This window comes from Pipistrellus kuhlii, unplaced genomic scaffold (genome assembly GCF_014108245.1).
Source record: "Pipistrellus kuhlii isolate mPipKuh1 unplaced genomic scaffold, mPipKuh1.p scaffold_m20_p_17, whole genome shotgun sequence".
In the NCBI taxonomy this organism is placed as follows: Eukaryota; Metazoa; Chordata; class Mammalia; order Chiroptera; family Vespertilionidae; genus Pipistrellus; species Pipistrellus kuhlii.
The window spans coordinates 4,313,545-4,323,029 of NW_023425482.1; positions in this window are offsets into that span (position 1 = coordinate 4,313,545).

A 9,485-nucleotide genomic window follows, 5' to 3' on the forward strand; every position below is an offset into this window, starting at 1 on the left:
TTAGAGCAGAGGGCGATTGGCCAGTGGCAGAGACACTGGCGGGAGGGTGGCATCAGGGAGCTTCCGGTGCACAGGACGGGCAGGTGGGTGCGGGTTGGGCTGTGCAGGGCAGCGGGCAGGGCTCTGGGAGCTCAGGATGGCCAGCCCACAGCCTGAGGAAACGCCCTCAGTCCTACAACCGCAAGGACCTGGTCCTGCCAAGGACCCGGAGGAGTTTGCTGCAGGTCCCACCGCCACCCCTCCCTGCTCTGCCCAGCGGACACCAGCGTTAGCCTCTGTGGCAGGAACAGGCGACCTGGTCCAGCCCCGTGACGCCCACGCAGATCCAAGAAACAGTGAGACGGTAACTCCACGTTGTGTCAGCCACTAAGTTTGCAGGAACTTGTTCTGGTGACCAGAGACGACGAGCACTCGGGTTGAGTAATTTGGCAGCACCAGCTAGTGATAACCGAGCGTGGGCTTGGCTCCTGGCCTGGGGGAAATGGAGAGCCCACACTGCCTCAGCCGCCAGGGGCTCCGGTGTCCACGGTTCACTCTGCGAGGGCCCGGTTAGGACTGCGCAGCAAGGGGAGAGCCAGGTGTGACCGAGCTCCCTGGGCTGCAGCAAGGGCACCTGCTCGCCCCGGGTCCCGCTGCCATGGTGGGGGGCGGGGTAGAGAGAGGGTGCACGTGGGGCGGGGGGGGCGGGGGGAGAACGCCTGGGCATTCGGGAGAAGCTGGACAGGAGGTGATCCTGACACCAGGCGGCTGGGCAGAGGACAGGCTCCTTGTGGACAGGGAGTTGGAGGGATGAAGGGGTGGGACAGATCTGGAAGGGCCCTGAACCCCACCTGGGCCCCCCTGGCCTCGACAGGGCAGTGAGGTGCCACAGAGAGGATGGAGGGGTGGGTTGGAGTGTTGGGCATGGAGAGACACGAGGGGCAGGTGAGGCCAGGCTGGTGGCTCTTGGACGCAGCTTCTGGCCTGGGGAGCTCAAGGGTGTCACTGCCCCAGTTCCAATCCTTGTGCGCCCTCTGGCGGCCACAGGGCACAATACAGGCAGAGGCCTCCCGGGGCCAGGCGGCACCCATCAGGTTTGGGGGGCATTGTCTTTGTCAGAAGACCAATGACACCCCCGATAAATGCGGAACCGCCATTCTATGTTTTTCCTCTTGAGTGCTCAGAAAATATAGATGGACAGACAGCAGACAGAAGCTGCAGGGCCTGTGGCCCTGAGGAGCCAGGAGCTGTTGATGCCGTGTGACCCGTGGTCCTGGCTCTACAGGGAGCTGGGCCAGAGGGACCCTGGACAGCAGGCTCCTCCAGGGCTTTCCCTGAGCTCCAAGCCCCTGTTTGCTGGCACTGAGGCCCTGTCCTGCTGAGCAGTCACCTGCACAGCAACGGAGACACAGAGATGGAGAATCTGGTCAGCTGCCAGGTTTTCGTGTCTTTTGGCTGATAATCAGCCCCAGCCAGACCTGCCTGGGCACTGGGGACCGGGCACTGGGGAGGGGCTCAGCCAGGGTGGCACGGCTGGGCAAGGGGAGGGCCTGGGTTCTAGTGGCTCCCTCCATGCTTGCTGGCACCAGCAGAGGGCAGTGTGGCTCCAGGGAAGCCAGGTGGAGCCAACAGCCTGGTCTTTTTTCATTTTCATTTTATTTTTGTTAATCCCCACCCGAGGACATTTTTTACATTGATTTTAAAGAAAGGGGGAGGGAGGAGGGTGGTATGAAGGGGAGAGAGAGAGAAACATTGAGAGAGAGACACATTGCACATGCTCTGACCTGGGTCTGGGATCAATCTTGCAACCCAGGTACCCACCCCTGACCGGGAACAGAGCCTCTGACCCTTCGGTATGGGCTGAGGCTCTGACCAGTGAGAACAATGGCAGGACTGGTCCTTCATCTTGCTGGATCTCTGCTTAGGGGTCAGTGGGGAGGGGTAACGGGCCCTTCTCACCCCCACCCTGGACACATCTGTCCCCTACACACTCCTCCAGAAATGCAGCCTGCATGTGACCCTGCACCCCATGTCCCTCCCCCTCTGAATGGACCCTTGTTTTCCCAGTGGGATCCAAGGGCTGCTGGCCACGGGGTCACACAGACTCCTACACCCCCCCCCCCCCCCCCCAGAGTGGCCTTGGGCTGCCTCAGGCCTCACCCTGCTGGTGTTGGCCCTGCAGCCAGCCAGCCTGCTCCCCGTGGCAGGTGCTCTGGGGGCATGACCTCTGCCAAGGGGCCCCCGCCTTGCCCGGAAGGGCGGGAGGACCAGTGAGGTTCGGGGAGCAGGCCTGGCCACAGTGATAGGGGCGGTGCAGAGAGGACCAGGTGGTGGGCAGGCCAGAGAACAGGCTGGGCTCAGAGGCTTGAGTTTTAAAGCAATTTGCAAGTCATAAAAGCCGTTCCCACCTCCAAACCCCGACTTGGTTGTGTGGGAAAAACCATCACCAACACATGCCAGGGCCAAGGCTGGGGCCAGCATGCATCCAAGACCCTTCATCCCAAGACTCTTGCATCCCCGCCCTTCCCCTGAGAGCCTCAGGGTGCGGAGGACCCAGGAGAGGGGCAGGTGTGATGGCTGCCCTCTGAGCTGGGCAGGAGGGCGTGGCGGGCAGGAGGGGCACAGGTCTGGGTGAGATGTTGGATGAAGCGGGTGGAGTGGGACAAAGGCAGTGTGAGAGCCGCTCAGCGCTGCACAGCAGGCTGGGCCTCCATCGCGGTGACACGCCCCGGCTGCCTGGCCTGGGCCTGGCAGTAAACGCCCAGCCTGGCCTCACACAGCAGGCGAGGAGAGATCTTCCTGAAAGACCAGGGGGCTCTGCTTCCAAAGCCGCCTGGGCCCTGGCAGCTCTCAGCTCCTCGGAGCAGCCTCAGAGCGTTTGTCCCCCGCTCAGTCACCACCGGCCGTCTCAGAGGACCCTCGGGGCACAGCGGGCTGGGGTCCCTGGAGGGAGGAAGCTGGCGGATGGGCTCCAGGCAGGTGGGACACTTGGTGGCTGGTGCTTCCGGGCCCGGGGGAGGGAAAGGGAGGGGAGACCAGGGCTTTGGCACTATGGGCTGCCTGGGGATCTGCAGGGCATGGGGCCGCTCTCCTGCCTCACTGTTCTTCCCACGGGGCCCGGGGAGGCCACTGGCAGGGCACCTCCTCCACCAGAGTCCCGCCCACCCCAGCCTGCTCCACCGGCACCGGCTCCATCGCCTTTCAATCAATAGCAAGTGGACTGCTGACAGATTTGGGAGCAAAGAATCCCAAACAGCCGTATAAATCACATTAATGACCATTCAGATGAAATCAATTGCTGTAATGAAATCAATTTAGTCTGACGACATCGTTGCTGCATTTAATCTCGCCCTCTGTTCTGGGGCCACTGGTGGGAGGCGGGTTCACGCAGGCGCAGGGTCTCCGTGGGGGCTGCTGTGTTCCCCTCTCCGCTGACAGGCCAGGAGGAAGGTACCGGACACCTGGGTCTGGGCCACGGGCCCTCCCTGCTGGCCTTTCTCCTCCAGACAGGTGAACCGGCAGGAAGGCCCGGGGGGCTATGCCCATGTTGGTGCAAGAGCTGGTGGGTGGCACAGAAGCCTCCCACGGCCAGGACTCAGGCCAGTGGCATTGCCGGGCCAACTCAGCCGCCAGGCAAGGGCATCGAGGCCACGGTGAGCGCGCCTGGCTAGCAGCCTCCTCGCCTCTTTGGAGAGAATCAGCCTGTGCCAGCCATTCTCCTGGTTCCGATGCCCCCTGCTCTCCTGAGTGTTGGGAGCACCCACCCCTCTCCCAAGTCCTCTCCCCTGGAAGTGTCTGGTGGCTCCAGGCTGTGTCCAGCGCCCTCTGGAGTTCAAGCTCAGCCAAGCAAGCGTAAGCCTCCACTGTCCCTCCTCTCTGTCCTGCCACTCCTTCTCCTGGACCTCCATCCAGGCTGCTGGGCTGGAAGCCTGGACCGTCCCAGACTCCTCCTGCTCCACCCTCTTCCCCTCAGAGCCAGCACTCTCCTCCTGGCTCCCCCTCCTGCCAGCCAGCGGCCCTCTGCGTCCTATGACTTTTCCAGAGTGTGCCCTGCCCCGCCCCTGCCCAGCACCCTCCTCCCTGCCCAGAGGACCCAGATTTCATTTCAGGCACCGCTTCCCCTCACCTGCAGGAGTCCTGTTCTCCCCGCCAAGGGGGAGAGTGGCCAGCTGGGTCCAGCAGACACGCCCACTGGGCCTTGTCCCCCAGAGGGGGCTCCCTGGGGCAGGACTGGGCTGTGTCTAGTTAACCCTGGGTTTAATGAGTTACGGTACCGGACAGACAGACACGCCTGAGCTCCGGCGGGGGGGAGAGGGGAGCAGGGGAAGGGGGGAGGACGGGAGGGGACTCTGAAGAAGCAGGACTTGGTGAAGCTCCTCCGAGATGTGCCGGCCCCTTCACAGCGATGGTGTGCACAGGGGCTGATGAACTGGCGGCCGCCACTGAGCAGTGCCTTCCCCGGAGGAAGGGTGCAGGGGCCCGCCCTCCGCCTCGCCCACCCAACCCCCCTCCACCCCCGTCAGCAAGTCCATCGGGGCCGAGGCTCTGTGACAGCTGACAAAGCGACAGCCAAAACGCTGCGGTCAGTGTGGGCCAGAGCGGTCTGGCTGCCGGTGAGCAGGTTCTCCAGCTGCACTCGCAGGGCTGAGCGCACCTCAGTGTGGATTTCCATCCAGAGGGGAACATCTCGCCCGAAGACGCTCGGGGAACAGGAGAGCCCAGGGGCCGTGCTGAGAACACGGGGGCCAGGGCAGCTCGTCTGCGGGACGCTGAGTTACCACCGGTGTAGACAGCGTGCTGGGTCGAGGACAAGAAAACCTTAAGAGCATCAGAGGGAAAAGACCAGTGAACTTGAAAGCCACAAAGGCCAAGATGCCAGCAAGCAGAGATGCAGAGGAAAATGGCTTACATCTGGTACCACACTGTCTGCCACTCAAGAGGAGGGAAAACATAAAGACTCGGTGTACAAAGGTTAAGCGAGTTCCCACTCAGAGGCTTTTAAGAGAACTATTACAGAGAATTCTTTAGTAAAGTGAAATCTGTTGAGCCAAGAAGTTGGTAAAATGTCAGAAACTTAATGATTGTATAAAAACAGAACCTATTAATTTTTGTGTCCAAAACCAAAAACAAAACGGGAACTCTGAAGAAATACCAGGATGATAGCGGGGCAGGTGTTAGAGGAAGGTTCAGCATGGACAGCCTTGTCTGGCCAGGGGTGGCCATGTGTTGCTAAACCATAAAATTGGTTGGAAGAAGAACTATAGACTTTGTAGTGGGTATTTAAATTTTTTAAGAGTTTTCAAGGAATAGAAACGTAATTTATAATTTCCTAATAATCAAAGAGAAAAAAGTTGAGAAGGTTATTCACACAACAAAAGAGGAGGCAAAAACAACAAAGCAAACATCCCTAAGATGGTAGGCAGGACACACAGAGTAAGATTGCAGAAATAAGTCTCATACATCAGCAGCAGTAAACGGGCTGCATCAGATCTAGCAATGCCGCTCAAGAGACACAACACACACCACACCGAATTGGTGATGAAAGACTCCAAAGATGGCCACTGACATACCAGCCCCCAGAATAGCAACATTAACCTCAGACAAATATAATTTTTATTTTTTAACCCTCACCCAAGGACATTTTTCATTGATTTTTAGAGAAGGGGAGGGGAAGGAGAGAGAGTGAGAGGGAGGGAGAAAGAGAGAGAGGCCGGGATTGAACCTGTGACCTTTTGGTGCATGAATGATGCTCCTACCAACTGAGCAACTCCAGCCAGGGCTCTAGACAAATACAATTTAAGGAAAAAACATAAATAGGGGAAAGAGATGTTAAATGACATCCACCAAAAAATATAATAATCTATACTAATAAAACAGAAAGATGCACTTTGACCGTACCTTTACAACACCCACCAACCAATCAGGAGTGAGTATGCAAATTAACCCAACAAAGATTGCAGGTTAATTTGCATGCACAGGTGATGATGCAGGTGTTTTGCACCACCCCAGCTGCTTTGGGCTACTGGGCAGTGTGGGAAGGCAGAAAGGCGGCTCCGGCCAGAGTGAAGGCAGTGCCGGCAGCCAGGGGAAGGAAGGCCCCTTCTTGCACAAATCTTCATGCATTGGGCCTCTAGTTTATCTAATAATAGAGGAATATGCAAATTGTCCAGGATACCATCACAGTAACAATAACAACCAGCAGGCTGGGTGGGGTGACCAGGCTGGCAGGGGAGTAGTTGTGGGTGACGAGGCTGGCAGGAGGACAGTTAGGGGCGATCAGGCTGGCAGGCAGGTGAGCAGTTAGAAGCCAGCGATATCAGATGTGAGAGGGATATCCAACTGCCAGTTAAGGCCCGTTCCTGGGATCAGGCTTAAACTGGCAGTTGGATATCCCCTGAAGGGTCCCAGGTTGGAGAGGGTGCAGGCTAGGCTGTGGGGAATTTCATGCACCAGGCCTCTAGTCAAATATAATATGGGCCAAAGAACGTAATGTTGAAATATATGCAGGGCAACTTGACAGAGTGATAGGGAAAAACAAACAGCTGTGCATGGTGGAGATTTGAACATGTTTTATACTGGGGGCCCAGAGGCTCTGAAATGACCCAAATCAACAAATTTAACCTAACAGATTCTTTTCAATCTCTGGGCTCTGAAACAAAACTCAGCTGCATAGGAGAACACAAAAGATGCCTCAGATTGCAAAGAACTGGAATCACATAGCCCGTGTTCTTGCAGAATAATATGGAGAGCAGGAGAAAACGTGGATTGAAAATGAGATTAAATGAAAGTGGAGATGACAGAGTGTCTGGGACTGATGGTGCCTAAGGACCTGGGATTTATTTATAAGAACAAGTCAGCCAGAAGCCAATGGGAGCCACCAGGAAAGGAAGAGCAATGATGGGAAGTTGAAGAAACGAAAGAGACACAGTGTTTTAGCAAACAAAAGAGAAAGTTAAATAGACAAATGCAGCAAGGTTGCTGAGGACAGGACAGAGGTTCTAGGTCATAAGAGAAGGCTGAGCACAACTTCAGGCCAATAAAGCTGGAACTAGATGAAGTGTACGGTTTTATAGAAGATACAGGTAACCAAATGGACTCATGAATTAGTGGCAATTTTGAACAAACCAGTAACCATTCAAGAGACCGAATCAGTAATTAAAGATACTCTGCCCATGATAGCATGCCTGGATGCTCTCGGGGGCCATTTGTTCCCCTTCAAAATCTTAAGTAAAATGCAGGCCCAGATAATTCAGGAGGATCCAAGATAGCTGTTCAGGTAGACGTCTACCGCAGCAGCACACAACAATTTCAATGGAATACAACTAAAATGTAGAGTGGACATCGCCCAGAGCTACAGGTAGTCAACTGACTGAAAATTCTACAACAAGAAGGAAAGAGAAAACCAGAAGGAAAATCAGAGGAGCTGAAAAAAAGCCTAAGGTACGGAGACATGCTGCGCGCCCACACACACGCGTGCAGAGAGGTCGCAGCCGGAGAGGAGGAGAGGGCTGGGTGCTGCCTGGCGTTCCCTAGCAGGAAGGAAATAAAACCCCCAGCCTGGGCTGAACCCCCGAACCGGCAGCGCTGAGCCCCAGTTATGGGCCAGAACCTGGGGACCCAGGCTCCGGCAGGGGGAGACAGGGCTGTGAGGCAGAATCCCAGGGGAGCAGCGAAAAGCAGGGCCCCCGGAGTCACTCGCATTGCTTGCAAGGGAAGGAATGTTGACTCTGATGTGGGATTGCCCTGGAGGGAAGGAAACAGGAGCCCCGGCCGTGTTGGGCCCCAGCTTCAACTGCTCTGAACCCCAGTCCTAGGCCAGACCCTGGGGACCCAGGCTCAGGCAGGGGGAGACGGGGCTGTGAGGCGGAATCCCAGGGGAGCGGCGAAAAGCGGAGCCCTCAGAGTCGCGCACACTGCGCGCAGAGGACAGTCTGTTGACTCTGATCCTAGACTCCCCTAGTGGGAAGGAGAAAGAAGGCTCCAGACTGGAGGAACACGATGGGGAGCAGGAGCCCCTGCCGGACGCTGGCCAGCCGGGCGCCAGCAAGGAGCCGAGTGATGGGGCCCCCAAGGGGGGGGGGTGCCCCTGAGCCTTCGACCGCTGAGCGCGGCCAATGGAGCCAAGGCTGGGGGCTGCTTCCTGGGCGGTGCCAACCCCAGCAACAGGCTGAAGCAGCGCAGGAGCCCGCGGAGAACAAAGGGGTGCCACAGGCCAACCTGCTGAGCTCCCAGGACAAGGAGGAAGAAACCAAAGAAGTTCTCAATGTGAAGAAATCAAGTGAGAGCAAAAGATAGTAAAATTACTTAAGAAAGAATACAAAGAAGATCTTGAAAAATCAAAGACTAAGTCAGAACTTAACTCACCAGCCAACATTGCAACATAAATGCGTTTAAAAAAAAAAAAAAAAAAGGAGAGAATGTTGGAACAGCGGCGGCCAGGCCTAGAGTGGCCAGGCACAAGGCAGTGGCAGCTGGGCCCGGAGCAGCAACGGCCAGGCCCCAGAGCAGCAGCAGCCAGAACCAGAGCATCAACAGCCAGCACTGGAGCAGCCAGACCTGGGGCAGTGGCAGCCAGGCCTGAGGCGGAGGCAGCCAAGCCCAGGGTGGCCAGTCCAGGAACACCCAGACCCTGAGTGGCCGGGCCTGGAGAAGCCGGGCCCAGAGCAGCCGGGTTGGGAGCAGCCAGGCCCGGAAAAGCAGTAGCCAAGCCCGGAGCATCCAGGCTGGGAGCGGCCAGGCTGGGAGCGGCCGGGCCCAGGGCAGCCGGGCCCAGAGCAGCCAGGTCAGGTGCGGCCAGGCCCGGAGCAGCAGCTGCCAGGCTGGGAGCGGCCAGGCCCGGAGCAGCCGGGTCTGGTGTGGCCAGGCCCAGAGCAGCGGCTGCCAGGCTGGGAGTGGCCAGGCCCGGAGCAGCGGCTGCCAGGCTGGGAGCGGCCAGGCCCGGAGCAGCTGGGTCGGGTGCGGCCAGGCCCAGAGCAGCAGCTGCCAGGCTGGGAGCGGCCAAGCCTGGGAGCAGCGGCTGCCGGGCTGGGAGCGGCCAGGCCCGGAGCGGCCGGGCCTGGAGCAGCTGGGCCCAGAGCAGCCGGGCCCAGAGCGGCCGGGTCGGGTACGGCCAGGCCCGGAGCAACAGCAGCCAAGTCCAGAGCAACTAGGTTGGGAGCGGCGGTGACCAGACCCGGAGCAGCTGGTTGTGGAACGAACCAGAGCAACAGAGGCTAGGCCCGGAGCAGCCAGGCCTGAAACAGCTCGCTCCTCGCCTGCCCCTGCCCCATGGCTGCCTCTCAGACATGGCTGGAAACTTTTGCGGGAACTTGAGGGTCTGCTGAATCAAGTGATGAAGGCTTAGATCTGGATGTGTTGAGTTAGTATAGCGCTGGGGTGTTGATCTGTGAGTGCCTTGCGTGGGGCCTGGATGAGGCTGATTGACCTATTTGGAAATGTCTTTTGTGTGAAGTGTATCATTGGGCATGTGGAGGTATTATTGATATGAGAAAATGCTAAGTAACTGA